The sequence below is a fragment of the Sminthopsis crassicaudata genome, chromosome 4 (assembly GCF_048593235.1).
Source record: "Sminthopsis crassicaudata isolate SCR6 chromosome 4, ASM4859323v1, whole genome shotgun sequence".
NCBI lineage: Eukaryota > Metazoa > Chordata > Mammalia > Dasyuromorphia > Dasyuridae > Sminthopsis > Sminthopsis crassicaudata.
The window spans coordinates 34579016-34594009 of record NC_133620.1 but is presented as its reverse complement, the minus strand read 5'-3'; the positions used below and the strand labels follow the sequence as shown (position 1 = coordinate 34594009).

At 37.2% G+C, this 14994-nt stretch overlaps 1 protein-coding gene across 2 annotated transcripts in view; it reads left to right on the top strand.

Annotated features, from left to right (window-relative positions):
* Positions 1-481: 481 nt before the first annotated feature.
* Positions 482-14994, top strand: part of LRRC8B (leucine rich repeat containing 8 VRAC subunit B) — a 108967-nt gene continuing 94454 nt past the window's right edge. For both annotated transcript variants that reach the window (XM_074266284.1, XM_074266285.1), the window contains exon 1: positions 482-701. The gene's annotated coding sequence lies outside the window, so the exon portion shown is untranslated. The remainder of the gene's footprint in view (positions 702-14994) is intronic.

Sequence of the window (14994 nt, the reverse complement as noted above, 5' to 3'; positions counted from 1 at the left end):
AAGTCCTGCAGTAGTGTAGTCAGATAAAAATTAGCTCCCTCCTTAACTGGAAGTTTTGGAGTTCCTAATGGAGATTAGAGCCTCATCTTCCAATCTGGAGGACAGAGGATGGTGCTGGAAGAGCCCTAAATTTGGAGGCATAATACTTAGATTCAAATCCATCTCTATTTTATTAATTACTTACATGACTCTGGACAAGTTATTCAATTAACTCTATATCTCAATTTTTCAGTTTGAGGTCCAATTCTAAATCCACCATTCTACCAAAACAAGACTGGCCAAGTCCAATCTTTATGAACATGTGCAGTGTGGGGAGTTGATGCAATTCTCACATGAACTTTGGAACATGAACAGACATTCTGTAACTGGTTCCACTCTACTAACTGTGTGATGACGAAAGAGACTTCTGATTGGCTTCTGAGCTGTAATGGGAACCGATTCAGAAGGTACAAACTGACCAAAGTGAGCCATTTTCTTTCCTGCTTGACTGCTGTGAGCCTCTGGAGAGGGAGAGGCAGAGGCCTCCCTCTCTGGGGCCCACTTAAGGCTCAGGAATATTAATCTATTCTTTGCTTCTTCATACTTGTTTCTTGCTTTTGGCAAAGAAGTGTTGGAAATGGCTATGATCCTGTAAGCTCCAAAAACTTGGAATAGAAATCTAGGAGCCAGAATCCAGGTTAGAATTTGCCAGAAGCCAAATGGTAAGTAACAAAGTTTTGAGTCAACCCTTTGTTCCAAAATAGGTCCCAGGCTTCCAAAGATGAGTTACAGTGATTTAACCATCAATTCTGATAAGTATGGAGTGAACTTTTGGAGGTTAATGATATGTAGAAACTGTTTTAAGTGAGAGCCCACTCTCCCCAGGGATCAAGATGGTCTAAACAAGAATATGGCCTCAGTTTTGGGGAGAAACTGTTTTGTATTTATGTTCTTACCACATCTTTTCAGCAAATATCTCTTGTAAAAATCAATTGATGTTAGCAAGAGATAATAGCTCACTGACCCTCAGAAATACCCTTATGCACATGAAATGGTCAGGAAACATACTGCTGAAGATTAGGCTGCCCTACTGTCATTTTTTCACCACTCACTAATACATATGAACTGAAGAGATCGAGAGTTTGAATGCAGGATTAAAGGACAACTATTAGGAATAATTCCTAACAAGTAGGACTGCCCCAAAAGAGCATAGATGATATCTAAAAGTAGCAAGTTCCCTCTCATTTGGGAGTCAAGAGTGCCACTTCTTGAGCATATTATGTACAGGGAATTCTTTTTTCAGGAATGGCTTAAACTAGAGGATTGCCAAGGATCTTTCCACCTCTGTGGAGAAAATGTACTAATTAAATTGTGTGTCCTGTACTGTTTTTTTTCCTCTTTGGTCCATTACTATTATCCCATCTACTCCAAATAACAATTCTTAGTCCTTTATTGTTCTTTCTTTCATCACCAGAATAACTTTCGTTAATTTTTGCCTGCATTAATATTTATTTGACTTTTTCATTCCAAGCTTTAGTCCTCCTCACATTGTTCCTGCAGGAACATGTCATTCTTTTGTATAAAAGAATTTCAGTTTCATTCTCTCAAAATCTGAGCTAGTTAATTTATAAGCAGCCACACTGATTTCTTTTAATACCTGCCCCTTTTCTTTCTCCTGGGGATCAGCTATAGATCTACATGTGGAATTTCATTCCTGAGAGTCATCTGTCCTTCCTGAGTATATTTTACTTCTATAGTCTTGAGCCATGGTATCCTAAATATCCTATATCTTAACCTCTTGAAACTACGCTCTTAAAATCTTGATATTTTTTCCCTAGGCAGAATAACTAAAGTAAGAATGCCTTATAATTATATAATGCTTAACAGTTTCGATAGTTTCATATACATCATTTTTGAATCCCATAATAACTACATGATATAAGCAGTATAGTATGATTATCTCCAATTTACAGATGAGTAAATTGAAGCACCTCAATACTAATTAAAACCTAGAATATGACAGACTAGACATAGTATACCTTTCTTTATTTAATCATGAAATCGAAGATGATATACTGACTACCTCCTATGACTCCCATCTTTCTACTTCACTCATGATCTAGAATGTAATCAAATCTAGAATGGCAGCTTTCCTTTCTCATTTTCTCTTCCTTTGCAAATATAAATATATCACCAAGTTAAGTCAAGAATCGTTCAGTTCCTCTGCTTTTAGTGGAGAGCTACCTTCAGATATCTAGAAAGCTGAATCTATCCCATCACAACTAGACCCTACTCATCCCATCTGTTTCTCTTTTGTAGCCTTGATGATTTAAAGGCTATTCTTTTATTTACATACATACATACATACATACATATATGTATATATATATATATATATATATATATTATATTATATTTACCAGATATATGCATGGGTAATTTTACAACATTGACAATTGCCAAACCTTTTGTTCTAATTTTTCCCCTCCTCCCCCCCAGATGATAGGTTGACCAATACATGTTAAATATGTTAGAGTATAAATTAAATACAATGTATATGTACAACATATGACCAAACAGCTGTTTTGCTGTCCAAAAAGAATCAGACTTTGAAATAGTGTACAATTAGCCTGTGAATGAAATCCAAAATGAAGGTGGACAAAATTAGAGGGATTGGGAATTCTATGTAGTGGTTCATAATCATCTCCTAGAGTTCTTTTGCCCGGTGTAGCTGATTCAGTTCATTACTGCTCTATTGGAACTGATTTGGTTCATCTCATTGTTGAACCACATCCATCAGAATTGATCATCATATAGTATTGTTGTTGAAGTATACAATGATTTCCTGATCCTGCTCATTTCACTCAGCATCAGTTCATGTAAGTCTCTCCAGGCCTTTCTGAAATCATCCTGTTGGTCATTTCTTACAGAACAATAATATTCCATAATATTCATATACCATAATTTATTCAGCCAATCTCCAATTGATGGGCATCCATGTAGTTTCCAGTTAAAGATTTTATAAAACTAAGAAAGAAATGGAGAAGGAGAATTGATAATGAGTTTACTTGTTGATTGATTGTGAATTTATTAAGCAACTGTTATTAAATAAAAGGCAAAAGACAGTCTCTAGCCTTCGAGGAGCTCATGTTATTAATGAAGGAGATAATAATTAAGAGCCTTATAATTTTTTATATTATTTTGGGGAAAAAATATGTACAGCAATTGATGAAACAGCAAAAATAACAAATGGCTACCAGTTCTGTGAGGCACTCCAGTGATAGCATAACGGTAGAAATGGAGGAAGAACATATTAGGAATAAGGCTGTTCTTAAACTCTTGGCAAAAATTAATTTAATTATTAGCCCTTCCAATATATAACAGTTGACCAATGATTAATAAGCTCACACACTAGTGGGAAAATTAAACCACATCCATATTGATATATTTTCCCATAACAATCTAGAGGTTGGCTTTATTGTGCACCTAATAAGAACCATCATTTTTAGTCTGCTTGACCGTTTTCTTGACTGTCTTGCAGTAAAATTTTCATGATGAGTGTAAACACAGAGACCACTATGAAAACAATCTAAGTTTATATGCTTACATCTAAAGAGGATGAATAAATGAAGAACATTTAGAAAAATCTCCCAGATTATGTCAATTCTTTGACATCCAATGACTTTAATACAGTGCTAGATACAGAAAGTTTGAGAAAGTTGTACTGGAAAATATGGTTAAAAAGCAAAAATTAAAGAGAACAAAGGCACATAAGTGCTACTCAAAAAAAAACCCCTTCTATTTGCATATTATGAATATTGACAATAATAAAAGAGGTTGATGGTACTGGATGTGGCAAGCATCCCTATTCCTCTCCAAATGAAAGTAGCTATGTCTCAATGGACAAGTGATGATTAATTATAGAAATAACAATTCAAAATAAATTATATTTACTCAAATGGCTGACTTGTTAAAGATAAGCTCAAAGTAAAAAAAAAATAAAAGGACAAAGATAGTACTTTGTGATATTACAATGGCCCCAATCTCACCTGTTTGAAGAAATAAATAAAAAAAATGTCAGTTTCTACATGCAAAACATTGTGATAAGGACTGGAACAACAAATACTATAGTAAGACAATCTCTGTCTCCAAGGACCTTATATTTTAATAGAAGAGAATAGGAGAGATGGCAAGGGTATAATCCAGAGAGAGAAACAAAGAAGGTCACTAGCAAAAATAAAGATACAGACTCTTTATCACAAGTTCCAAACAGATGCATAACTAAGTCAAAAAACACTTGGTAACAATGAGTATATTGAAAGAACCCAGAAGCCATCTCAACCTATAAAAAGTTATCTGCTTTGCTAAGTAGATGTGTATTAACCAAGAGAAATACAAGTTTAGAGTATGAGCTCTTTTCCAAGCCTTATGTTAGTATATTACCTGATAAAATTTCACAAAGAAATTAAATAAATATGAACTTTAAGAGAACTTGGCAAAAAATCTAACTAAAAATTAGATTCTGGAAAGCATAGGGAGATAAAAGACCAATAGCCTTGAAATGAAGCATGTATACTGGTTCCCTCCCCCCCCCCCCCCACTGCCCCGGCCCCCAGAAATGTATTCTCATTAGTTAAAATTGTGGAAACCAGGAATGAATGATCTCAGGAGTGATTTTTGGGCTTCCAAAGTAGTAGTAGTAAAAGTAGCAGCCACAATAGAAGTAAAAGTGGTAGTATTGTAATTGACATCTTTTTACATCACTTTCATTTTCAAATATATCCCTTACTACTTCTGTACTTCAAGATGCATTCCTTATAGCAAAATACGAAGAAAAGAGGAAAATATGTTCAACAAAAATCATTAAATCCTCAGAAAAGTCTGGCACATTTATAGTTGCTCTTCTCTGCAAAGAAGGTGCCTTTCTCATCTCTTCTTTGGTGTCAAGCTTAGTCAGAAGGGCTATCATGTGAAAGAGATTAGACTTATTCTGCTTGGCTCCAGACAGTAGAATTAGAAGCAATTTGGAGAAGCTAAAAGGAGAGTGATTTAAGTCATTAGGATAAAACTTCGAAAGAATTAGAGCTATCCTAACATGGATGGGCTATCTGGGGTTGCAGGTAGGATGACCATTTTTATGTTGTGTTGTAGAGAAGAATCTTTCAAAGTAGAGATTGGAATAGTCGCTGTATTCATTTCCAATTCTAAAACCTCATAATTCAGTGTGCCTAAATAGACTATGCAGAAAAGATGATGCTAATGATGACTATAAAGATGATAGCATTATATGGAACCTTATGGTTTAAAAAGCATTTTATAAGTATTTTCTCATTTGATCTTCATAATAATTCTTTTTTTAATCTGTTGAAATTATTGCAACTATTTTATTTTATTTTTTTTATTCATTTTTCCAAATTATCCCCTCCCTCCCTCCACTCCCTCCCCCTGATAACAGGTAATCCCATACATTTTACATGTGTTACAATATAACCTAGATACAATATATGTGTGTAAATACAATTTTCTTGTTGCACATTAATTATTAGCTTCCGAAGGTATAAGTAACCTGGGTAGATAGACAGTAGTGCTAACAATTTACATTCACTTCCCAGTGTTCCTTCTCTGGGTGTAGTTATTTCTGTCCATCACATAATAATTCGTAAGGAGATAGATGCTATTATATCTTTTTAACAGATAAAGAAACTAAGGCAGACAGAATAAGAGATTTGCCCAGGATCACATAACTAGTAGGTATTTGAGGCTAAATTTGAATATGGGTCTTCCCAATTCTGGGTCCAACATTCTAGCCACTGAGCCATCTAGCTACTTACTTCCCCTGGGGTTGTGACCCTCAATACAGTAAGAGGGAGAAGAAGCCTTTCAAGGAAGTCACACCTGTATTCTTCTTTTCAACATGTCCTAAGAAGATATTAATGTACAATTTTAATGACACTCAGATATCAAAGGCCATTCAATCTTATGATTTAATTGCACTTAATAATTACTAACTAGCAAGCAGCCATAAATATACTCCAGCTATCAGTAGTTTCCCTCAGGTATGATGAGCAAATCACAGAATGTTAGAGCCAGAGAGGACTTTGAGATCATTTAATCCAATTTTTTTCTTATTATAGATGAAGAAGTTTTGGCCCAGAAAGGCGTTCGCTCACAGTCACATGACTAGTCCCATAGCTATCAGTCACTTAGACTCAAATTTAGTTACAATTCTCTAGTAGTGTCAAAGTCAAATTCAGTGGAAGGAAAGGGAGGGACTAAGTTGTATATAAGGATCCTTGGGAGCCACATAATGACTTAGAAAACTATATATTAACATTATCTATATTCTATTGTATTCTTATTTATTTTATTAAATAGCTTCCAGTTACATTTTAATCTGGTTTGCCACATTCTGGAATATTGTGAGCCAGAGATATTTTCCTTTCCCATAGCTAAAAGATGACTTTGCAAAAGAAAAAGAAAAACAAACAAAAAACATGAAAAATTCCCCTTCTTTCTAATCAATTAAGAGCTGTTTTCAATCTTTACTGTTTATGATCAGGATTTATGTGTCTACTGCATTCAGAATGACAATTTAAAAAAAAAAGGAATTGTTAAAGGAATTTACCCATATGCTTCTCTCAGCTCTCAGCTGCCTCTTCTAAAGGAATTTCTTGGAACTGCTGCTGGGTACCTTTTTCCAGAAAGGATTATAGTCACAATAAAAATACAATAGTGTTTTAAGGTTAAAAAAAATAATTGTATACACATCATTACATTTGATACTTAAAATATCCCTATAATATTGTGATAATAATTTTATATACTCTACTTAAACAGCATTTACTGAGTTTATTGTGATGTGATGGGGATCAGTGATTGTGTAGTGAATTAATAAGCAGGATAGGATAAAGTTTAAGTTAATAATTATGTTAATGCTATTAGGAGAAGAGTCATATATGTTAAGACCAAATAACTTGTTATATATTAGCCATAATGATATTATATATTAATGGTACCATTGTAGATTATAGGTTGAAATAATTTGACTGTTATATACAGATACATTATATTTACCCCTGAAGCTTGTTATAGCAGCAGCATCACCTCTCAGCCCTATGAATCACTGTCACTGCTCCATTGTGACCTTTCTTTTCACCCACCACTTCCTTATTTCCTAGGATACCAATAACCAAAACACCAAATGTTTGATTTCCTAAGAAAACCCCCACCAAGGTGGCAGGTGGAAGCCTGCAGTTAATGGCTCAAAACCCAACTGACAAAGAGGTTATGATTGATAGACACGTTCCTCAACCAGTCATAGAGTTTCCTTCTGTTGTTAACTAAACATGAAATTGCATCACTTCTTTTTATTTTTAGTGCTCTCCCACACATATAAAAGTAGTTACCATCCAAAGGGAGGGATCCTTGATTGTGAGGAAGATCTTGGACCCAATTGATGAATGACTCCTGGATTCCTCAAAATAAATTGAAAATACTTGGAGTGCCTCAGTAACTTTTTGTTGCATATTGGATTAGAATTTGGGGGTCACAATATGGGTAGATAATTAACATTATCTCCATTTTGCAAATCAGTTGAGGCAAGGCAGGATTAAATAAATTGCTCAAGATCTTACATCTTGTAAGTGAGAGTTAAAACTTAAATTCAGATCTTGTGACTCAAAGGTCTATGACCTTTTTTTACCAAACCACTGTGACAAATGGTTTGAGGGGGAAGGTGGGAACTGAATGAGGAACAGGCTTAATATTAGAAAATGGCAAATAAATATACATTATATTAAAATATATGAAAAAGAGCAAGAGGAAGTCCACAAAGAGACATAGACAAGGAGGGTAGTGTTGAAATTGCCATGTTAATTTATTATATATTTTTAAATTCAAGCAGTATTTACTTGGTATTCATGTTTTTCAGATGGAATTCTTGCATTCTGTTCTCCTTTGCATTTGTAAATGGTCATACTTTTTAAAAAATTTTAAAAAGTAAAAAATAAAAAGAAATGATCATGTTTGTGGGTATCTAACAAATTCATAATATAGAGTGTAATCTTTGTTCCTGGAGAAGCTGAGGCCTATGGATCTCTTGACCTCAGTTTCTACTCTTGTAGCCAATAACATAGGTGTCTAAACTAAGTCTGGCATCAAATATTGAACTCCAAGAGTTTGGGAGACACTAGATTGCCTAAGAAGGGGCTTTAGGTATCCTAGTGAACCCACGTTGAAAACAGAAAAGTTCAAAGGTCTTATGTTGATCAAAGTGGTACTGAACTTTTGAAAAGCCCCTGCGCTTCCATTCTGGGCAAGATAGGGAAACCCAGTCATAACAATGATATTAATAAAGTAATTTTAAAATGTTAAATTCTACTACATATAAAGTACCCAAGGACATAAATGAGGTTTAGGTTTTTTCTATAAAGGAAGTCACAATGACTAGGATAGACCAGTCTGCAGTGAGAAAGGTAGAAGTTCCACAAGGGGTATCAGATAGGAAGGCTGGGCAGGTTGGTGGCTACTTCTGAGACAATATTTTCAAGGTGGAGCAGCAGGTGTTACTAGCTCTATGAATTAGGGCAAACAATCATAATAGCTGACATTTATATAATACTTTAAAGTTTGCAAAGTGCTTTACAAATATTACCTCATTTTATTTTCCCAACTATCTTTGGGGGTAGATAAAAATAATGGTTAATGTTTTTTTTATTTTTATTTAGAATTTTTCCACAGTATAAATGCATGAGTAATTTTTTTATAATATTATCCCTTGTATTCATTTTTTCAAATTATCCCCCCCTCCCTCTACTCCCTCCTCCCCCCATGACAGGCAATCCCATACATTTTACATGTGTTACAATATAACCTAGATACAATATATGTGTGTAAATACCAATAATGGTTAATATTTATATAGCATTTATTATGTGCCAGGTACTGTGCTAAGATTTTACAATTATTTTTTCACTTGCTTTTCACAATAACCCTGCGAAGTAGGTGCTAATATTATCCCCATTTTACACATGAGGAAACTGAGGCAGACAGAGATTAAGTGAATTGCTTAGAGGCACATAGAAAGTAAATGTCTGAAGATGGATTTAGACTGGGGTTTTCCCATTTCCAGGCCTGGTGCTCCACTCAGCTGCAGGTAAACATTTTCTTTTCACCATTGTCTCTTCAAATCCCTAGTTTCTTTGAAAGCTCAGGCTAAATGACATTTCCTATATGAGGTCTTTTCTGATCCTTTCTCTACCTACTTGTGATTCTCCTTCCTCCACCCAATTACAGTGTATTTTATTTATACTCACACATGTATACATTGTTTCCCCCAATAGAATGTAATCTTTTGGGGGGTAAAGATATATTTTCCTTTGTTTATTTATAACTCCAATGTGCTCAGTACATAATAGCTACTTAATTATTCTTAATAAGTGGGTTGCTAGTGCCTTGCCTCTGAGATTGCATTTCATCTACTCTGTCTATATTTTGTGTGAGCATGATTTTTAAAAGTTGTCTTCCCCATTAGAATGTACTTTTTGACGGCAGGGACTAATTTTGCCTTTCTATGTATCCCTAGTCATTAGCAGTACCTGGGCCAATGGTAAGCACTGAATATATATGTTGACAAACTGATTGGTTGATTGAAATGCCATCACTTTCTTATCCCGGGATCTTATCACCCAAGAACAAGAGGATATTTATTAAACTCAACCCTGATCAAATAAAGTAAATTTTTTTTTTTTTTTGAGAAGAGAGGAAAAGCAGCAAGAACTTGATTTTTTTCAGGGAAATTTCTAGCTTCGTTCAAATACCCAAGTCCATTATTATGGCATCTATAAAGTGAGACTATGATATTGAACATTAACTTTGAAGCTGAGAGACATACAAGTATTCCTGAAGGAAGATGAAAGTGGATGACCAGTCAACATCTATTCTAGCCCCAGTATTGGATCTCTTATGGACATCAGAGAAAAGAGGAAGTGTTAAAGAATGAATTTTTATTGTCCAGGAAGAAGTAGAGGAGGCAGCAACCAGAATCTCAGGACAACCCATGTCTTTAAACTCTATCCATATTTTGGCTGTGGTCAGTTTCCTTCCATATAGGATCTAGGCCTGTTTGATCTTGGAGGGTTGGAGGTGACCTTATTATTGTTGTTCATCCTTTGTTTTCAAAGAGCACTAATGACATCATGATGTTGGGATAAAATAGTAGATAATGGATGAGGTCTTAGCTTGCATGTGAATTGAATTTAAGTGAGATTAGATTGCACAAAGCCTTCAGCCTCATTATCTTTTCTTGAGTTGAAGTCCAATGGCAAGGTAAAAGTCAAAACAACTATTGATGCCCTGAGCTCTACCTCCTGAGATGCTGTGGATGACCTTGGCAAGTGTCTGACCAAGCTCTAACTTCTCCACCCAGCCTAATTCAGCCTCCTTTGTGATCATTGGAACAAATTGTTTTTATCTATTTATTCTGCTAGGGGAAGTCTTCACATGCTTGGGGAAAATATCCCCCTAACCCACTGACAGGCTTGCCCTTTTAGTGATAGACAGTTGCCTCTTCAGTCTTTTCTCATGTCTCTTCCTGGGGATCACTTTTCTGGGACCTGTTATTCTTACTGGAACTAACCGGGGGAAGAATAGTTCTTTATATTGCCCTCCCCCATTCTAAACAGTTGGAAAATAACTGGGTTCACTTGATAATTTCAGTATAGCTGGGATGATTAAGCACACAGACCCTTAACATGGTGGAGATGAAGCTGAAGCTATTGGCACTCTGGCAGGTCATTGTAGAAATGGAGGGGTGAATGGAAATGATCAGTCCCTAGAGAGAAAATCATTAGCGATAGCTAACCTAGGGTTGCAGTGAACATGAAGGATGGATTCCCAAAGGTAAGGCATGGGGAGAAATGAAAGGATAGGAGGTTACAGACTATATGAGCAATTTCAGGGTTGTAGAAGTAGAGTTCTTGTGGGGTTTGATGAGGCAAAGGATATGACCCATAGCTTATTTAGTTAAAACGGAGTAATTATAAATCAAGAGGATTTAGGAGGATATTAATATGGGAAGTCAGAGAGTTTGAGGGGACATCACCATATAAATCAGGGTCCTCAAGGACAACGGTAATGGTTGAAGCTGAGAAGGCTGTGAATAAATTTAACCTGGTTTCAAGACAAGTCTTGTTTGTGTGCTGCATGTGTTGACTCTGGATTAGTGGAGAGAATTCTGAGTACAAGGTGACATTTAATGGGCTGATGTAAAAGCTTTGGATTGACAAGATATTCATTCTTTCTTCAAAAGAAATATACACCTATTCAAAAGAAACATACACATATATACATATATACACACAAATATGCATACAAATATATATATATACACACACATAAATACATATATACATGCACACGCACACACATATATACATATGATTCTAACATATGGGAAAGAGAAAATGCTTTAGAAGTAACAGATGTGTAGGGGAAGCTGGTTCCTTGAAAGGTCCATGTCTCTGATTTTCAGTTAATAGACTTCCAGGGATTTCCCTTCAGGTGTGATTTCCTTCAGGCTTTGCTCTTACACTGAAGCCAGTTCTTTATGTATTTTCTGGTATGTATTAACCCATATAATTTCTCTGACTTCTGTTTCTTATTTGGACAGTTGCTTTTCACTATTCATGATTGTCTTTTGTGTTATCTAATACTTAGTAGAAAGGAAGCAAATCGATCAATTTAAGCTAAGGGTTACTCTTTTTTTAAGGGACAGTAGCCAGGGAAGCTAGCAGTTTTTGTTTTGAACCTACTGTACTCTTAGACAGGGAATATTTTGGGGAACAGATTCTAGCCTGGCACCTCCCACCAGAAATTGGAGGAAAGTAATTACTGGTAGCACTTTGTGGTTTTCAGTTCCTATCCCTCTAATCCCATGGCAGCTACAATACTGGCTTTCCTTCTCTCCTCAGAATGATCCAAGACCTCCCTTTGGGCAATACATTTATATATTTAGAAAATCCATGAGGACATACAATATCTTATATTCTCAGCATACAAACTATACAATGTATTGAATTTCTTGAGAAGCAAGGGTTCTTTCAGAAAGGGGGGAGAATGAGAAGGGTAAGAAGATAATTGTTAGTAGGCTTGGGATCTGGTAACATACCCAGATTAAGGAAACCACAGTGGAGGAGATGGTCAGTGACACTTTTAGGGAGAGAGTCTGAGAAGTGGCAGGGAGGAACAGGAAGCAACCTTCCTCCCTTTTGGACCAAATGTATGTGATGGTGGCAAGGAGGAGAGGAGATGAATGTGCCAAAATACTTGAGAGGGTGAACAGAGAAATGTACAGTCTTGTGAGTGCTTTTTGACATGGCAAGAAGCAGCAGGAGAGGAATAGTATGAATACAAAGGCATTTTGTGAACATTATAATAATCATTCCACAGATTTTAATGGAAAGAGTATTGGGGATAGAAAACCAGAAATGCTTATAGGTGGAATTATGGAACGGGCATTGTAATAGCACAAAAAAAGGATCTAAAATGTAGGGAGTCTAGAACTCTAAGTGAAGGATTCTAGGTAAAGGAGACCTTGTTAACATTCAGCTGGTACATATCAGCTAAGAGTTGATTTGATTATTACTTCCTGAGTAGTAGAAGGATTACTTCCTGAAAAAGTAAAAAAGAGAGGGAGGAAGGAAAGTTGACACTTTATTCTAACCCTTATGGTCAGGTGGCCTACTGGCAAGACATAGGATCAGGAGGCAAGGTTGTAAGAGGCCTATGTTTGGGTTCTCAATGATTCTCAAAAGCCAAAGTATGATTATTTTTCTGATTGTTTAGTCATTTTCAGCTATGTTCAACTCTTCATGAACTGAGGCAAACAGGTTTATGTGGCTTGCCCAGGGTCATACCACTAGTAAGTGTTTATGACAAGATTTGAACTCAAGGTCCTCCTGACTCCAGACCCAGCACTCTATCCATGTGCCTCCTAGTTGTTCATGATTGATTTAATCACCTTACAATCATCAGGGCCCAGCTCTGTAGATAATTTTCTCCAGGAAGAAGAAAGTATTTGGCATCTTTGACTGAACCTGGGATTCAGGTGACCTGTGATAAGGCTCATGGGTAGGTCACCAGATAGCAAGAGGCCTTTGGCTAGGCTCAGGTGCTAGTCTGAGCCTGATAGACCTCACAGAACTAGCTCTAAATTTATGCTTTGATAGCAGAAAATAAACTCAGGGGGAAGGCAATTTAGGGGGGAACATGAGGCTTGGAAAGACATCCTGAAGAAGTGGGAATTTGACTTGAGTCTTGAAAGCACTCAGAGAAGCTAATCTTGTATCACACCTCTAAAGAAGAAGAGCTTTAGTAGGTTAAGATGAGAGGAGAACGTTCACAACACTCTCCCATCTTTCCCTCTCTTCAAGGCACTGGAGATTACTCAGAATGAAGCAACAGTCCCCCAGAGAAAGTTTTGTTTTGTTTTAGTTTCTAGGGTTATCAGGACTGAGGTCTTTATTCTAAACTTTGTCTCTATGGGACACAACATGGACTCTCCTCCCACGTTTACCTGGACTTATCCAACCCTATCCAGCCACAAATGCTGAGTCCTTAAAATCTGCAGCTCCTTTCTTGAGAGAGTCCCGGAACACACATGAAAAAGAAACGGAGATTCAATCTCCATAGCAACCCAGAGATATAAATCTTGCCTAATTGAATTATTGTGCTGTAGATTGTACTCTGGGGAAAGAACTTTCCGAGCTGAAACAAGAAGCAAATCCCTGACTTAAAAGAATCCCGAGAAAGTGGGTGGTAGAAATGTTAAGTGCACTTAAGGAAGATCACTCTAATTGTGGAATTCCTTCTATATAGAATTTCAACTCAAGGACCCCTATATAGTGTTGCAGCCAATGAGACCTCAACTTCTTTCCTGTTACTCAGATGAAAATATGAGACGGGATGTGGAACAGGATCATAATATTATAGGTGTATTGAGTTATAAACCTCCGAGGCCTACATTTTACAGATGAGGATAGGTAGATTAAGTCCCTAGCCTAAATTACAAAGGTAATAAGCACCAAAGGCTGATTTGGGCTGAGGATTTCTGACACAACAACAAGGACCACAACAACAATGTGTCCTTTTGACTTTGTATCACTTTCCTTTAGGCATGGGTCAGAGCCCAAGAAGCAGAGTCTAGTGCTTAGGCCCACCACCGAATGCATAGAATGGACTATTGTGGGGAGGAGAGAGGTATTCTGGGAATGGGCAAAGTCTTCATTATTTGTTTGGAAACTCAGAATTTTAACTTCTACACCCAGATATAATCAGAAAGAGGCAGATTTCTGATAGAAATAAGGAAAAACTTCCGAACAATTGCCACTGTCCCAAAGTGGAAGGTGTCGCCCCTCAAGTAGGTCTCCCCTTACTGGAGGTCTTCGAGCTTGACACCTGTTGGGTGATGTTGGCGTGGGCTTCTCCCACAGGTAGCTTCCGAAGTCCTATCCAGTTATCAGAACACCTGAATTTCATGATGGATCTTAAACCGCCCTGGGCGGAGGTTGCTTCAGAATTGCCTTTGACCTGACCTAAGATCTCAAATCCGAAGGGAGGAGGAAAAGATGCCCAATGGGCAAATGGCGACATCTCCAACTTTCTCCGTTTCTGTAGAACGTTAAAAAAAAAAGCAGAGGAGTTTTTCCAGTAACTCTCTTGTGGTCCCCTGGGGAGGTGTATGTGTTTGTGTGTGTGCTGGGGGGGGGGGGGGGGGGGGAATGGGGTAGAGGCCGAGAGATGCCCAAGCCAGACATGGAGGTACGCAGAGAGCGCTCGCTGCCGAGCTAGGCTCAAGGAGGGTCCAGCTTCCTTCTGCCTGCCTCCCTCCCCCCTCCCCCCTGGCCCCGTTTCGTGTCGGGGGATGCTTAGCCCTCGGCCACCACCTGCCAGTCTGCGACTCGGGAGGCTCTAGGAGCCCGGAGTGGCACGTGGAGCGCCCCAGGAAGAAAGCAGCTG